The sequence below is a fragment of the Protopterus annectens genome, chromosome 13.part0 (assembly GCF_019279795.1).
Source record: "Protopterus annectens isolate FY-2018-M chromosome 13.part0, PAN1.0, whole genome shotgun sequence".
NCBI classification, from domain to species: Eukaryota; Metazoa; Chordata; order Ceratodontiformes; family Protopteridae; genus Protopterus; species Protopterus annectens.
In genome coordinates, this window is record NC_056747.1 from 1,253,916,397 (window position 1) to 1,253,935,600 (window position 19,204).

The 19,204-nt window shown below is 38.7% G+C and overlaps 1 protein-coding gene across 1 annotated transcript in view; it reads right to left on the bottom strand.

Annotated features, from left to right (window-relative positions):
• TBKBP1 (TBK1 binding protein 1) overlaps nucleotides 1-19,204 on the bottom strand; it is a 2,809,732-nt gene that overhangs the window by 1,151,022 nt on the left and 1,639,506 nt on the right. The gene's annotated exons all lie outside the window — the stretch shown is intronic.

Genomic DNA, 19,204 nt, shown 5'->3' on the forward strand with positions numbered 1-19,204 from the left:
ATTTTAATGAATTATACCAAAGAAAATTCCATTTTTTAGTGTTCTGGATTTTCAGATGTGATTTGTACTTTTCTGACGGACCACTAGAGGGGGTGTTGTACTAGTTTTTTGTACATAGGTGTATAGTTTTAACCGAGTTACTATTTAGAATCTCTTAATTTTTTTATACATTTTACACATTTTTAACATTACATAACTACACATTCAAACATATTTATTAATATATTCATTATTTTCATATTGGGATATTTATTTCCTATGTATTTTATGACAATATGGTTCTATATGTATTTTGCTCCATTCACATGATACTGATAAATTATTCATGAATTCGTGGTTTTCATTGGATTATTTGAATGGGTTTGTCTATATATATTCATGGTTCAATTGTTTAATTGTTATAACCGATGTCTGATGAAGTCTGAAGTTCAGATGAAAAACGCTTTGTTTCAGTTGGCGTTTAACGCTTTTTATTTTTCTATTAATTCTTCAATAAACGCTTGTGATAATATCTGGGCTAGCCGGTGTCTTGAACTCCTCAATACAGTGCTTTTGTGTGTTTATTGGTGATTATTTGCACTGGTTCTTCCATTTTTATTGGATTATTGGTACTAATATAAATGTCTCATCCTTATTTCTATTGTTCATGTAGACATATAAATCCTTTAAAAAATGCTCTGTATCTCTCAGAACCTGATAAATATTATTCATCATTGGCCTTAGATGTTTCTCTCTAAATATATGGAGATTGTTTCTGTATGCCATCTCCTCCCTGACACTATTGGCCTCAAAGGTGGATTAATTTTATCTTTATGTAACTTTGGTATTCCCTGTATAACAGGAATTACAGGATGCTGTATGAAAAAATAATCAAACAATTCCTTAGTTATATATTCATTTCTCATACGTTGACATAAACGCTGTTTAACATGTTCAGTCATATTTGTAATATCTAACATGCTTATTTTCTTATAAAAGCCATCAGTCTCTAACATATCAAGCATTTTGTTTTTATACCCATCTGCATCCAAGATTACTATTGGCCCAACTTTGTCGGCTGGATGTATAATTATATCTGTGTTCTCTTGCAACTTTCTTAAAGCATTCTGCTCATCCTTAGTCAAATTAAAAGTGTTTCCTTTATATTTGCATTTCTTATCATCTAGCATTTGCAATTTATAAACTTCATCAACACACATACTTTCAAAAACATTTATCAAAGGATTTGTCATTGGAATAAACGTACTTGGTTTCCTAAAGATATTCACTTGTTCATTCATGCCTTTAAACATAATTTTTAAAGTTAAATTTCCAGCAAATAATTTAATGTCAAAAATAACTTTAGTATAATCAGAATACCTACTGGGTATAAACGATAGTCCTTTCTGCAAAACATTAAGTTCATCGTCTGAGAAAACATAGCTGGATAAGTTCCAGACTATTTTCTCTTCTGTTGAAAAGCCTTCTTTATATTGCCCAAATCTGCCCGTTCCTCTTCGAATTTTCTTTTCTGGCTGCTTTGACTCCTTCCCCTTGTAAAGGAATTGAGTTGTTTCTGCATCTTCACCAGCAGGGGAAAGGAGAGTTTGTGCAAACCTAAAGGGACTGGTGCATCTAGTACAGACTGATGCCTGATGTAATTGTGCCGTGACCTGTATGGTTTTGCATCTAGCACCTAGATCTCTGTCATAACTGTGTATTTCCTGTGGGTTAGTCAACGTTAGCTCCGCCTCTGATGACATCATGGAATCACTCGCAGTCCTCTGCAATAAAGCCCCTTCCACTCTCTTATCTATGGAGGCGTTCCCTCTGTTGGAATAGTCATTTCTTGATTTTCCTTGTTCCTCATTACGATTGGATAATGTGGAGGATCTTTGATTCAAACTGCCCACTGTTCTTTCGTTATCTCCAAACCTCGGCCAGGAGAATACATTCCCTGACTGAAAGTTACACCTATCTCATTCTATTTTGCATAGTTTTTGTTTTATGAGCTTACGTTCATATGCAGAAATAGAGTCTAGTGTATCAGTTAGGTTATTATTTAATAGGGAAATGACAAACAAAGAGAGCAGCTCAGCATATAAAGTCTTAACAGAAAGGGACAAAGTTTGAATCTCCCTTTCAGAAGCTGCTGTTAAAAGCTTCATATAGTTCATACTTGTTTGTAAATTCACTTTTTGCCACTCAGTGAGAAGTATAGGGTCACAGTCAACATGTGAGGGCATTTTAAGAACTCGTAACCCTCTCGAGACTATTTCTTTCTTGATACAGTATTCAAAATAAAATTTGTCAAACTGACTTCTTTTCAGTTTGAATAAATCTTTCTCCATCAAGTGCAGTTTGCTTCTCAAAGTCACTATATCTATACCGTTTGTCTCAGTATCAGTATTCTCTATCCGACAGCTGTACAGAGGATTGTCTCTGCATTCAATAGTTCTGAACAGTTTGTCAGTGTTATAAACAATACCTTACGGTTGTGACACAGAGATATTTTCAGAATTCAAAACTTCAATTTCATCAGCCTTATTCTTCACAAGTGTGGTGATAAAAAACATAAAAGTAACAAAAAGTAAAACTATCATCACAGTCTGTGAGCAGTCAGGTCCAAGGACAAAGCAAAATCCAATAATAAGATAAAAACCAGAAGGACCCAATGAAAAGGCTGTAGTTTCCAGTTTAAAACTTGTTTGTGATTGAGTTCATGTGATTGATTTGTGCTTAGCTGCATTTGTGCTGTTCGTTGCTCACTATAGCAGCCATATAAGCTGGTATTTAAATGTATATGTGCTAATTAACTGCCTACTCTGCCTACGCTTATGTGACTGTTTTAAATGTAGCCTGACAGCATTGTATATACAAACTGTGTTTGTGACAGAGTTCATGTGATTGATTTGTGTTTAGCCGGCTATCTTTGGACATAGAAACAGCCGCTGCCATTTACTGAGGCCACTAGTTGTTTGCGCCTCATGTTATCAGGCTTGCAGCAAGGAAATTACACCGGGCAGCACACTGAGTCTCACAACCACAGCTTAGCATTAGCTTTACACCACAGACATATACTATTGGTCAGGGCCTCCCTAACCAGCCAACTCTATTAGACTTGCCCTTTCCTACTCACATCTAGCAGACTTTCATTACTACACTACTGCAGAATTAAACCGCAACACATAATCTTCTTTCTCTCGCATTTCCTCTAATTTACTCCTACAGCTCTGTTTTTGACTGTGCAAACTATATGCTATAGCCACAAGATGGCGCACTTTCTTCACTAAAGTGTCTTCCTCCCCAAAGACATCTTGTACAATTGAATATAGTTTTATTACTCTTGCCCGCTTTTCCCCCAGTCCTCTTTAACATTTTGAAGTTGATGTCTCCTGGTGTAGTGACCGCGCTCCACACTGCCTAGCTTAACACAAATTAATAACAAAATTAGGCATGTTTAAGGTTTATGTGATGTGACTGTCCACAATTACATATGGTTTGTCAATATTCTACATTGTTTGCTAAACATTTGGGTGCCACTGTAGCTGTGTTTGCATTTCAATTCAGATAACTGCTCTAGTATTTCTTGCTTCCCTTTGAGCCTTACCACCATTTGTTAACCTAATACTATTCTGATTTGCTACTTATTGTGTTAATACCTATGCATAACACAGCTTCATTCTATCTCTGTTAATAAGCACTCATTCTACTCATCATAGGTGATATACCCATCCTTTTCTGCCCTTCTCTCACTCTGGTGAATACTGTGAATTCTGCATACCCCAAGCTGAACCTAGTCCCGAGACTATTGCCTTTGGTTGAAGATCAGACCCTGTGCCTGCTGCTTGTCCTCCAACAGTGAATGTATGTGCACATGTTTAACTTAGCTTAACAACTGTATATTAGTCTTAATCTGGTCTCCCCATTGTATATCACCCTCTCCCAATCCCCCCAGGCTATACTGCCCACTCCTCCTGAATCCCATTCCAAGACTTCCCACTACCTCTACCTGACCACCTCTGACCACAAGCTCTGACTCTATCCCTGACAGCACTACCCCATTTACTAGCTGACCTATCCATCCAGCCCCCACTCAAAGTTACTATCTCCTCCACATAGGATAGCCCTGCCTTTAATTATCCTCTCTCCCTGCATTTAAACCTAATCATTCAGCCCCTGCCTCCTTCTTACTAACATCCATAAAATAAGTGTCTCTAACCCACTTACACCAGCATTAGTCAGTAATATTACCTCCCCTTTCTCTCCCTTCTGCACTTCAAGCTATCATATCTACTCCAAACTACCTTACTGATTGTTTGTCTTGTCCCACCTTGCAAGTCGAGTCAGGCCTTCCCGCTCTGTTTCCCTTCACTTCATTCAGGCTCATTTCACTCCTCTACCCTACCCCCATTCCCACCCACCCCCATATCAATTACATATATACTTAGCCATACCCCACTCAGTTTCAAGCAACCAATCAACATACGCCCCACTCTAAGCCCATCCCACACTCAAACACTCAATCAACATAAGTCTCACTCTGTTAACCCATCCCACCTACCTCAGTTAACAAACACCTTTTTCAACTGTAGTACAACCAGCTTCAACTCATCATTCCCAACCCTTTATCTCCCACATCCAATTCTGGTACTTCTATACTCACCAAACATTCACCAATGCCACTAATACACTTTACTGTATTACCACTTCTTTTTTCTCACTATGTCTCATACTACTTCTATACCTTACACCATTACATCCTACTCATACAGTACCAAAACCCACCTCTTGTACAGCTATCCAACTTCCTAAACACAGCTTCTACTCCACAATATCTCCTAGTCTTTACTCCATTAACACGTTATTATTCTTCAAACATACAATCCTATCACATACACAGATAACTCTAAAAACTACACTCCTCATAACTCAATTTAACTCTAAGTATAAACTGCTTCAACAACAACACACAAACAGTACATCCACCCCAACCTAGGACCCACTACAACTACCTTTCCACCTCCTAAACCTCATAAATCCCTAAAGCTCACTACCATTAATGTGCAAAGTAACAGAAACAAAATTCCAGAATTCCATGCCTGGATAGCACATTCCAGACCCAACGTAATTGCCGCAACTGAGATATGGCTAAAACCATATATAAAAGACACAGAGCTCCTCCCTCCAGGTTTTTCTTGCCTAAGGTCTGATAGACCCCACAAGAAAGGGGGAGGAGTTGTTCTTCTTTACCCTAACTTTTTCACCATCATTCCTTACCCAAACTCCATTCCCCAATTCTCTGCAGCTGAACTCATCACTGCACATCTAAAACTAAATGATTTCAAAAGTCTGTGCCTGATAGCCATTTGCATCCTACCCAGCGACAATGTTTCCATTTTAGAAGAAATATTAGCCTGGACCTCAAATAATATCCACAGTGAAACTATAATCCTAGGGGATGTCAACATAAATTGGCTAGACCATACAAATCCTTCTCCAAATGCTTCCATCAACCTCTGTAACTCACTCAGCTCATTACTACCATAACCAGGCCTAGCAATAACACTAACAAAGGCACCTTACTTGACTGGGTCTTAGTGTCCGATCCCAACAAAATTACATCTGCAGGAACTCTACCCTGCAATATCAGTGACCATCTGCTTGCCTATATAACAACATCTCCTCAACATTACATGAGTACCAGTACAGACCCTCTAGACTGCTAGCTAACTTCAACCCCATAAGCTTCAACAAAACATTATGCAAAATCAATTGGAGCATTCTAAAGTATTTGCCTGTAGATGAACCAGTTGAATTTTTCGATTCAACTTTCCTCAGTATACTCAGTAGAATGCCCCCCCCCCCCCAGAATAAGAGAATCAAAGCAAATCACTCAATTTGGTTTTCTAGAGAAACAAAAAAACTTATGAATAACAGAGACCGAGCATGGAAAAAATGGCATAATAGTAAAAACCCCATAGATCTCCAGCTTTTCAAACAACTCCGCAATCAAGTAAAGCATCTAGTTATTAATGATAAAAAAACAGTACTACTTCCATCTCCAAAACAAACACAACTATAACCGAAAAAAGTTCTGGAATTCAGTCTCCACTCTATTAAACCCTGGCAGCAAAAGCAATCCTTGCCCAAACCATGACAAAACACCTGCTGAACTAGCTACCTTTTTCAACTCCTACTTCATAGACACTATATCCAAACTGGCTTCCATCTTTTCTATAGCTACTCACAACAGCAACCCGACTTCTACAAACCATACCCCAGAACAGCCTTCCTGCCAGTCTTTCTCCTTCTCTCACATTCCCACTTCCATTATTTCTAAACTCCTGCTAAAACTCAAAACCGGTAGCACCACCCAAAACAGTTTACCCTCAGAACACCTTCAAATGTCTGCCAAATTCATCAGCTACCCCATAAGCATTCTCACAAACAGATCTATCCAAGAAGCCTATGTACCATCCATTTGGAAGAAGCTTATATCATACCCTTACATAAAGGCGGTAATAATTCAGACATCTCAAATTTCCACCCTATAGCCATTCTATCTCCTATTTCTAAAATAATGGAAAAATTTATTCAAATTCAACGCATGGATTACCTATCCCAAAACCAACTATGTTTCGCAACTCAGCATGGATTCTGCCCTGGCCATAGTACTACACCTGCTCTCCTATCCTTCCTAGACACTGTTAACTACAGCCGCAATGATGGTAAACTTGTCTCTGCACTCTTTCTTGATCTCTCTAAAGCTTTTGACACCATCCTCTCCTCCTTTCTAAGCTCTCACACCTTGGCTTGTCCACAACTATCCTTAACTGGTTCACCAGTTACCTCACAGGCAGACAGACATCAATCCACCAAATGGTTACACTCTTTCTCTCCTTTTCTCATTACTTCTATCGGAGTTCCCCAAGGATCCATCTTAGGCCCCCTCCTGTTCAGTATTTTTATTAATGACTTTCACTCCACTCTCACGCATGCATCTGTAGTTCAATACGCGGATGATTCTACTATTATCTGCTCTGGTAACTCTGAAACTGAACTTCTGACCATCACCCAGAATGCTTTCTCCATTACCGAAACCTGGATGACAAATAATCACCTTGCCCTCAACCCAAATAAAACAAAACTCTTGCTCTTTACGCCCAAATAAAGTACCATCATTAATAAATCTGATCTCATCATTTTCTCCTCCAACAAGACTTTCTTAGAGGTAGTTTCCCATACCAAGTTACTTGGCATAACCTTAGATGACAACTTAACCTTTGACCAACACATCCACAACACCATCAAAAAAACTCGCCATAAACTTGGCACCCTCTACTGACATAAACACTTTCTAAACTACTCTACTAGAAGAACACTCTCCCAAACTTTTCTCCTACCTTCTCTCCTCTATGGTGCCCCCATTTTGACAAACATCCAATCCTCATTAAAAAATAAAATGGAGAGCTGCTATAACAAAATTGCTAAATTTGTTACTAGAGCAAAATATTCCTCTCACCACTGTCACTCATTACAATCCCTGAACTGACTAGAACTTCCGCAACACCTAACTTCCATACAACTAGCCACAGCACACAAATTCATCTATAATTCTTCCAAATGCCCAGCCCTGGCTTCACTTCTGACTCTATCAACCAAACAATTCGCTAAGATCTGAAAATCAATCACTTATCCAAGTTAAGAGACCTAAACTCCCTGTAGGCCAAAACTTTTACTCTTAGCTGTAGCTAAACTCTGGAATGCCCTTCCACCTTCTCTATGGACTATAAATAATGCCCAGTCATTCAACAAATCACTTCACCAACATCTCTCCTCTCATTGACTATGCCCTTGCACCATCCCCAATTCCTCAGTACCCTGATTACTAACTTGACTCATCTCTCAGATACCCACACTCTTCTTCACTCCCCCTATTGCATACTCACCCTTAATCGCAGCACAGTGTGCCTCTCCTGCCTCACATGGTGTGTAAAAAAATTGTGTATGTGCAGATTATCATTATCTGTCTTAGTGAATACCTGCCAAGCATCCATGTTTTCCACAAAATATTGCCATACGTTGCCTATATTACTGTGTTACTTCTGATTCCTATATTGTTATTCTTGTATATTGTTAAATACTGTTATTCCTCTTGTATATTGTTAAATGCTGTTATTAACTCTCTAAATAATCGCTTTATTATGTATATTGTTTTTGGAGCTTTTCTCCCCAGGCCTCCACTGAAAATGGGCTCATCTCAGCCCAGTGGACTTTCCTGGTTAACAAAAGCAAATAAATAAATAAAAACACAGTTTTAATCTACAAAAAGGAAGCGCAAGCACTTTCATAGGTACAAATCCCACTTCTTCAGATGCTAACAACTGTTCAAATAAGAATGGTTTAAATACATATACAAAAACACCTGAAGTAATTAAGCAGTGACATCACCTTAAAGCTACATTCATGTTAAAATGTTCAGAACAAAGATATTATACATTTACCTGTCTATATTTAACTACACATTTAAATACAATGCTTAAGTTTTAAAAATATATACAATATATATATATATATAAAACATTGCAATACATACTCTACAAAATATGTATAATTATTCACTATATATACCTATTGCACATATTTTACCTAGTAAAAAGGTATTTTCTTTAATAAAGGCTTGAGGGGAACATATTCATTCATTGCAAAATCAGCAGTGGCTCTCAACCTTACTATCCATTCTGCTTCTAAGTTTTCTGTGACATTTCGTATGTCACCACTCCTAATATTCTCAGATGCCCTACCAATAACTAAAAACTTAAATGTCTGTTCAGAATCAGTTTCGTTTACATGTTTAGCTAAAGCACTTAAATTGTCCTTCTTATTAATGTGATAAAGATGCTCACTGATTCTATCTTTTAAGCACCTATCAGTTTTCCCTACATAAAATGTTTTACATTTTAAACAATGTGCTAAATAAACCAAATGTTTAGTTTCACAGGTAGCATACAAATGAAAATTATATATTCTATGATAGTAGGGGTGTATAAACTGTGCATGTGTCTATAAATTTGCAGAATGAACAACGTCTACATGGTCTAGTACCACCAGTATAAAGCACTACAGGCATTGTCACATCAAAACATATTAAGGCCAAAGCAACAGTTATCATCAGCATGGAATACACAGGCATTTATTACATTACAATACAGCAGTGTTAGACCCTCAGTTACCATAAGCATGTTAAACACACGCTTTTTACATTATAATACAGTAGTGCCAGAGCCTCACTTACCATCAGCATGGAATACACTGACTCTGTAACATCGTAATGCAGTAAAGTCAGGGATTCAGCTAACAGCAGCATGTGTTGTGATATCACAAAACTGTAGAATCAGAGCCTGAATTAACATCAGCATAGAACACACAACCTTTCTTACATCATAATTCAGTAAGGTCTGAACCTCAGATGCCATCAGGATGTAACACAGGCTTTGCCATGTGATAACACAGTAGCAGCAGAGCCTCTGTTACCATCATAACATAAGACACACGCTTTACTACATTGTAATAAGGTATTGTAGTTTCACATTGCCAAAGTGGTTAGAAAGACCTTCTACATAGCCCACCTCATCATGAAAGGATTCACATCTAGATCAAGAGAGGTAATCGTGCCCCTTTATTCATCCCTCATCAGGCCCATCATAGAATACAATGCCCCCTTTGGGATGTACCTTACCTGACACCTGCAGCAATTAGAAAGACCCCAAAAGTACCTCACCAGGAGGATCAAGGGACTCCAACAGATGCCATATGCTGCTCGGTTAAAAAAACTCCAGCTCTACTCAATTGCATACCGCCTACTTCGAGGCGATCTATGCCTGACATATAAAGCTATGTCCAACCCAGAATTAATGGACATGCTCCACCTCAGTAAATCTAAATCCCTTAGAGCCACGCGCTCGAGGGACTTGAACCTCAGCACAGAAATAAATAGAACATGCTGGAGGGACAGATTCATAACCCAGAGGCTCCCTTCGCTCTGGAATAGAATTCCAATTCATGTTAGGCAGAGCACCTCAATGACTCTCTTCAAGAAGAATCTCGATGAGTGGATGGGGGATCGTAGGTTTATCCCGGGGATTACTTCCGTGTCACTATTAGACAGAGGCACAGTAAACTAAACTTTAAAAAGGGCACAGTATTCTCAAATCAAGGGGTGGCGTAAGCCAAACACAATTGTGCTAGGCTTATAAATGCCCCAGGGCAGATAGCCTAGTATGAACCTATGAACTTACCATTAGCAAGGAACACTACAGGGCAAATTACATCATAGCACAATCATGTAATAGTCTCAGTTACCATCAGCATGGAAGACACAGGCTTTGTTACATCACAATATAGCAGAAGTAGTGCCACAGTTACAATCAGCATGGAGAGCACAGCCTTTGTTACATCATAATACAGCAGTGTCAAAGTCTGATATACCCTAGCTTGGAAGACGCGGGCTTTCCTTTATCATAATTTAGTAGTGTCAGAGTCACAACACCTTCAGCATTGAACTCTCTGGCATTGTTACATCATAATACAATCATGTTAGACCCTTAGTTACTGTAAGCATGGAAAATGCAGGCTTTATTACATCATAATACAGCAGTGTCAGAGCCTCAGCTACAGTCAGTTATTAACATACAGGCCTTGTTACATCATAATACATTAGCTTCAGAGCCTCAGTTACTATCCCACAAGAAGGCAGGATATGCTGCATCATGCTATACCAGTGGCAGACCCTCAGTTACTGTCACCATGGAAATCACAGGCTTTATTACATCATAATGCAGTGGTGTCATAAGCTGAGTTACCATCAGCATGGAACACAAATGCTCTGTTACATCTTAACATGATAGTGTCAGAGGGTCAGTTATCATCACTTTAGAAAAAAAACAAGACTTTGTTACAAAGTGTTCAGTGGGGTCAGACCCTCAGTTACCATCAGCATGGAACACTACAGGCTTTGTAACACCATAATAAATTAGTGTCAGAGCCTCATAACTATCATTATGGAACACACAAGCTTTGGTTCATCATAGAAAATCAGACTTCCCCCATAATCAAATATCAATCAATCAATAAATAAATAATAAGTTAGTGTCAGAACCTCATAACTATCTGCACTGAACATAAAAGCTTTAGTACATCATAGTGCAAAAGCGTCAGAGCTTAAAATACAATTAATGTGAAAAAACAGGCTTTGCTGCATCATAATTCAGAAGTGTCAGAACCATAGAAAATCTCAGTTTGAAAGACACAAGCTTTGTTTCATCATAGTGAGGTATCATCACTTACCATAAGCATGGAACTCTCTGACTTTGTTACATCATAATAACATAAGCATGAAGCTACAAGTTTTGTTACATTATAATATAATGGTATCTGATCCTCAGTTGATAAAAAGATAAGTGTTTGTTAGTACTGAATAGAGGAGACAAAACTATTATTGCATTCAGCCACACACACTGGTGTGATTAAACATGGGTATGTGTGAGTAAACCAATATATACCTATATTAAAGTGGAATTTAGACAAGTTATTTAGGTCACATTACAGTAATGTACCCTTTAGGGGGTACAGCGGTAAGTTATAGCCATACGTGAGGCATACAGTGGATGCTCTTAGCCATAGTCATGAAGATTCTGCTGGTCTTTTTATTTTCATATTTTCTTGACATCGTTTATAAAAGAAAAACTGGATGGAAGCTTTTGCTAGAATCATCAACACTGTTACTAGTATTATTAGCATCAACTCTGTGCCTCAAGGTAGTAGTTACTCCTTCTGCCACCCAGCGTCAGGGTACTTCATTAGAAGACTTCATCCAGCGGTTCTCTGTTTGACTGTTAATTATATTAATTCCGGACACTGGTGTCAAGAAGTGTTAGTCTAAGAGTAGACAATACAGCAGTAGTCCCAAGGTACGTGGACTACATACATTTTATTTACAGATGATTCTTCACTGTTTATTATCAAGGCAAAAGGTTTTTTTGGGGGTGGGAGAGGTGTGAGAAAGTGGTTGTAAGAGAGAGAGTTTTCTTTGCAACAGACTTAGCCCAGTAAGGAAGAAGAACATGCCCAAGAGTCACTGAGATGATCTTTTAGCTGTTCTTTGAAAGTGGACAGGTTGTTACTGAGTCTTAGTTCTAGAAGTAGTGAGTTCCATATTTTGAGAATGTGATATTATGCACACAGACAAAAGAGGTCCTTCCCTGTTGGCGTGAGTACCACAGCCACTCTTTTTGGTAATTTTTTTCAGGGAGGTCAGGGGCCTGAAAAAAGAACCAGAGCAACATGCTCTCTAAACTGATACCGAAGTTGTCAGAGTTGTCAGCAAAACTCACCTGACCTCAAATAATGGCTTGGGTGTTCGCAGGAACTGTCCATAGATGCAGCTGCCTCACCCCATGCTGTGAGGGAAAGGAGGCAATGGCTTTCCAGAAGGGTGAAACCTAGTGTGAGCACTAAGTATTAACTAGTGGAGTTCAAACTTGCCTATCTGGCACTGTCACGGCCCTTCTGAACTAGTAACCAAGTGAAATTTGACATGCAGAGGCACTCTTCTCCTTAGGAGATGGCAATGGTGGAGATCTGAGGATCTACTGAGATGGGGAGGGGGTGCTCTGGGGTAACTGAATTCCTAATGTTGCGTGTGTAGGCTTATGTCTTGTTCTACACTCTCAGACAGTACTGAATAACTGAATTATAAGTCTGGGAGTGGTGATGTTCTCAATGGTAGCACGGCCATATCTTAACCTGCATTTCCAATATCTTGAAGAAAACAAATTATAAACGCTAAATGGTGAATAATCTTGGAAGTGGTGGGCCTCCCTCTTGTTTCTATATCTCATGTTTTACAAATTGAATTATGAAATTATATATGGTGTTTGTAGCTGCAGGCCTGTATCTTAGCCTGCATCACAGATACTCTGAGGTGATTTGTTTTTAAGAGTTGTAGCATGCAAGGCTAAGGGACATCATGTCCATATCCCATCATCGTAGGATCAGCAAGTTGGCCCACTCCCTATCAGCAGACTCTAGGGAATGGATAGCTACTTGGGATATCTGGGTAAGAATGATTGCATCTTAGGGCTCTTACATACGGAATGCCTGGCACCTATCATAACAGAACAAACAGGCTGAGAGGGTGCTGGTACTAAAGCAACTTAATGAGGTCCTGGGAGGAAGTAAAAAGAAATACCAATAGGGCTTAGTATCTACAAGAGTCACTACAATATGAAATAACAGTAAAAGGGTTTGCAAAAAGGGAGTTATCACTCAGAGTGCAGGAATTCTCTTTATAGAGACAATGGCTACCTACGTCTGGACTGTGGCACAAAGAACTACAGGTATTGCAGACTGTTGCCCCTTATGATAAAGAAAAAAAACTATTTTGGATCAAAGATTCACTAGACAGAATCTTCTACTTAAAACTTCCATTCTCCCTAGAAATTTCTTGGGATATTATAGTTGGAATAATAAATTCAACACCCATCAGGAAAGCCAGTATTTCTCCATAGTTGAATATGATTGTCTTAACAATCTGGCACATCATTTCACAGTCCAAGGACATCACAATCATTTGTCAAGCTTAAATCAGCACATATGCTGCTTATGTGAAGACATAATCTACCCTAACAACTCGAAAAAAAAAGGTAGCTAGGGGTTTGTATAATGGTTAAGGTGCTTGTGTCACATCCCAGAGGTACATGGTTTGGCTGTCAGTAAGGGAGAATTGACTAGGCTTAAAATAAACCTCAAGCTCATCTAGCCTAGAACTTTCCTATAAACAAGCATGCTTTGTTAAAGCATAAGAGTCTAGTGTCAGATACACATTTGAGATCAGCAACTCAAGTTTTGCCATGGCCTAACAGTAGAGACAACATCTCAATTACCATCACATAAATTACACAAGCTTTGAAGCTTTGTTACATCATACTATATTAGTGCCAGAGCCTCAGTTATGCATGAAGTCCAACACTACATGGCCACTATACTATAGTGTTAAATATCATTTTACAACCTTTTGTTACAAAATTGCCCTCATATGTGAAACATAGTGGTTCTTATTTTACAAGAATTAAAAAAATATAGTTGGCATGATTACATTTTTTTTTAATCTGTGTTGATGCCTGCAGTGTATACGCTTCAATATCAGATATGAAAGGCTTACAAGTGGTAGCCTATTATGTTAGGGATATTTCTGGATATTAAGATAGTTTGAAGCTCCTAAAGTTTGGTTTTACTACTAGTTATTTTTTCTTTTCGTAGTACTATAAACAGATTCAGGGAACAGCAGTGGGGGCTAGACTTCCTCCAAGTTATGCAAACCCGTTTAGGGGTGAATTAGAAGAAGCAGTATTATACTGTGATCAATATTTTAAGAATAATGTTTTTATTTAATGTCTGTTGATGATTTGTGTTTTAACAGCAAAGGAGGATCCAGTAGAAGTTTTTTTTTATCAGTTACAGAAGAATAATTGTTTTAGCTTGTCCTTCACACATAATATACAAAAGCGTGATATATATTACTTAACTCTTAAAACTTATGTGAGTGAAGGCAAGATTTGTACTAATCTGTTTAGAAAATCCTCCTCAGCAAACACTTTCTTACATGCTCATTTGATTCAATCTTTACAATATAGTGAATTTTTAAGGGCCAAAACTTCATGTTTGGATGTAGATGAATTTGAGAAAGTAGCAGAGGAGGTGACACACAGGCTTCTACAGAGAGGTTATTCAGGAGATAAGTTAACCTCATCCCGGGATAGGTTGGTACAAAAGGGATAGGGGGTCAAAATTTCAGATCTAGCAGACAAGTCTTGAGTCAGCCCCATGATGAAGTATATTGTGTTAAGAGATATGCTTCTTTTACAGAAAGGGCTTGTAGAATTTTGAAAAAAAATGTGCTGATATTTTATTTCAGATGAAATTTTATCTAATTTATAGTTAAAAATTTCATATAGAAAATCCTACAGTATAGCTGATACAGTAAGAAATAGTTATTTTATGGGGTTGGATATAGTACAGTTAGAATGTAAAGGGTGTTCTATTTATAAGCATTTAGACTATAGATTACAAGCATGTGTTGATTTGTGTTTCTTGTTTTTTGTTAGAATGAAAATTGCTACCAGGAAGCAGTGGTGTATGGTTTATCTTGCATTTGTGGGAAGTGCAATACAGGTCAAACTAAAAGGTTTGAAAAAGAATTTAAGAGCACATGAGGGATATAAAAAATAAAGTAGTTACCAGGCCTATAGCTGTACAATTTAATAATTCATGCCATGGGGACATTTTAAATTTAACTTACTTAATAGTTTATGTATGTCCTAGTCCAGAATTATTTCTAAATATTTCAGAAGTTTTGTTAAGTAGCAAGTTTTGGTTTATTTAACCATATAAAACATTGCAAGCAGTGGATTTAAATAATGAATTACTTATGAAGTTTTTTTTATAATATGTAATAGTTACTTGTGGTTCTCAGTAATTTTTTTACTACATTTTATGCAGGATAGGTTTTTAAATAATTATGTATCTATTTAAGTGTTTAGATAGTTGTAGAAGAGAGTTGATTGGCTGTTTGACTCTATTTAAATTACAATGAATGTTTCCATGACTGAAGGTATATGATGAGGTTCCGATTCATTTACTTTATTAAATATCTTTTTGTGGTGCACCATTTTATTTTTGCCATAAGGTGTTCAAACATTGAGCTCCTCGGGTTTACATCACAATATGTTAGTGTATGAGCCTCATTGAAAATCCGCTTAGAACACAAAATAATAAAATACTGTCGCCAAGTAAGCGTTGAACACTACAGGTTGTGTTACATTATTATACCAACATGGAGAATGCAGGCTTTGTTAAGATATAATACAGTAAGGTACGAGCCTAGGTAACCATCAGAAATTAATATACAGGCTTTGTTACATGATAACACAACAGCATCAGGGCCTACATTAACATTATCATTGAAGATACAAGCTTTGTTACTTCATAATACACTATTGTTTAGGCTTTGTTACATCATAATACACTATTGTCTATGTCTCCAATATCATCAGCAAAAAACACTAAAGGTTATATTACATGATAACACAATAGTGCCAGAGTCTCAGTTACAATAAACATTGTAACACGCATGGTTTGCTGGGGCATAATACAACAGTAAAAGAGCCTCTGTTATCATCAGCATGGAAAACAATGGCTTTATTACATCATAATACACTATTGTCAGAGCCTCAGATACCCTCAGCTTGGAATGCGCAGGCTTTGATTCATCAACATGTGATAGCATTACAGCCTCATTTACCATCAACATGGAATGCTCTGGCTTTGTTACATCATAGTAGAGCAGTATCAGAGCCTTAGATACCATAGCATGGAACACACATAGGCTGTATTATTTCATAATATAGTAGAGACAACCTATTTGTTACCATCAGCATGGAACTCTTAGGTTTCCTTACATCATAATGCATTAATGTCACAGCCCAAATTAACATCAGCACAGAACACTTAGGATTTGTTATATCGTAATTCAGTAGTGTCAGAGCCTCATTTACTATTGAGAAGATACACACAGTCTTTGTTATAGCCTAATCCAGTGGCGTTAAAGCCTTAGTCATCATCAGGTTGGAGCACACAACCTTGCTACAACATAGTACTTTATTGTCAGAGCCTTCAATTACCATCAGCACAAAACATCACGCTATGGTACTGTCAGATCCTCAGTTTCTTTCAACATAGAACAGAAACCTTTGTTACAATGTAAAACAGTTGTGTTAGAGCTTCAATTACCATCAACATGGAACACTGCAGAGGTCATTACACCATTATGCAGAAATGGCAGATCCCTATTTACTATCAGTATTGAGCATTTTTACATCATAGCATAGTACGGTCAGACCCGAAGATGCGTTAGCATGAAACACAGCAGGTATAGTACGGTCAGACCCGAAGATGCATTAGCATGAAACACAGCAGGTATAGTACGGTCAGACCCGAAGATGCATTAGCATGAAACACAGCAGGTATAGTACGGTCAGTCCCGAAGATGCATTAGCATGAAACACAGCAGGTATAGTACGGTCAGACCCGAAGATGCGTTAGCATGAAACACAGCAGGTATAGTACGGTCAGACCCGAAGATGCATTAGCATGAAACACAGCAGGTATAGTACGGTCAGACCCGAAGATGCATTAGCATGAAACACAGCAGGTATAGTACGGTCAGACCCGAAGATGCATTAGCATGAAACACTGCAGGTATAGTACGGTCAGACCCGAAGATGCGTTAGCATGAAACACAGCAGGTATAGTACGGTCAGGCCCGAAGATGCGTTAGCATGAAACACAGCAGGTATAGTATGGTCAGACCCGAAGATGCGTTAGCATGAAACACAACAGGTATAGTACGGTCAGACCCGAAGATGCGTTAGCATGAAACACAACAGGTATAGTACGGTCAGGCCCGAAGATGCATTAGCATGAAACACAGCAGGTATAGTACGGTCAGACCCGAAGATGCATTAGCATGAAACACAGCAGGTATAGTACGGTCAGACCCGAAGATGCATTAGCATGAAACACAACAGGTATAGTACGGTCAGACCCGAAGATGCATTAGCATGAAACACAGCAGGTATAGTACGGTCAGACCCGAAGATGCATTAGCATGAAACACAGCAGGTATAGTACGGTCAGACCCGAAGATGCGTTAGCATGAAACACAGCAGGTATAGTACGGTCAGACCCGAAGATGCGTTAGCATGAAACACAGCAGGTATAGTACGGTCAGACCCGAAGATGCATTAGCATGAAACACAGCAGATATAGTACGGTCAGACCCGAAGATGCATTAGCATGAAACACAGCAGGTATAGTACGGTCAGACCCGAAGATGCATTAGCATGAAACACAGCAGGTATAGTACGGTCAGACCCGAAGATGCATTAGCATGAAACACAGCAGGTATAGTACGGTCAGACCCGAAGATGCATTAGCATGAAACACTGCAGGTATAGTACGGTCAGACCCGAAGATGCATTAGCATGAAACACAGCAGGTATAGTACGGTCAGACCCGAAGATGCATTAGCATGAAACACAGCAGGTATAATGCGGTCAGACCGAAGATGCATTAGCATGAAACACAGCAGGTATAGTACGGTCAGACCCGAAGATGCATTAGCATGAAACACAGCAGGTATAGTACGGTCAGACCCGAAGATGCATTAGCATGAAACACAGCAGGTATAGTACGGTCAGACCCGAAGATGCATTAGCATGAAACACAGCAGGTATAGTACGGTCAGACCCGAAGATGCATTAGCATGAAACACAGCAGGTATAGTACGGTCAGACCCGAAGATGCATTAGCATGAAACACAGCAGGTATAGTACGGTCAGACCCGAAGATGCATTAGCATGAAACACAGCAGGTATAGTACGGTCAGACCCGAAGATGCATTAGCATGAAACACAGCAGGTATAGTACGGTCAGACCCGAAGATGCATTAGCATGAAACACAGCAGGTATAGTACGGTCAGACCCGAAGATGCATTAGCATGAAACACAGCAGGTATAGTACGGTCAGTCCCGAAGATGCATTAGCATGAAACACAGCAGGTATAGTATGGTCAGACCCGAAGATGCATTAGCATGAAACACAGCAGGTATAGTACGGTCAGACCCGAAGATGCATTAGCATGAAACACTGCAGGTATAGTATGGTCAGACCCGAAGATGCATTAGCATGAAACACAGCAGGTATAGTACGGTCAGACTCGAAGATGCATTAGCATGAAACCCTGCAGGTTTTCTTATATCATAATACAGTATTTTTAGGTAATACAGCGGTGTCAGATCCTCAGGTGATATCAGCATGAAACAGGCTTTGTTATATCATACTACAGTAGCATCAAAAGCTAACTAACTGTCAGTATGAAATCCACAGGCACTGTTACATCACAACATATTAGTGCCAAAGCCACAGTTGCCATCAGCATGGAACACACAGGCTGTGACAATATGAGGTACTGCCAGCTATGCCAGGAGAAGTAGGGGAGTGGATGTGTAACATATGCCAGCATAGCTAGCTGGAGTTTTGTAAAGAATAATATGTCATTTGTATATCAAACTGCCTTGTACAGATGCTTGTGCTGAAAAATGT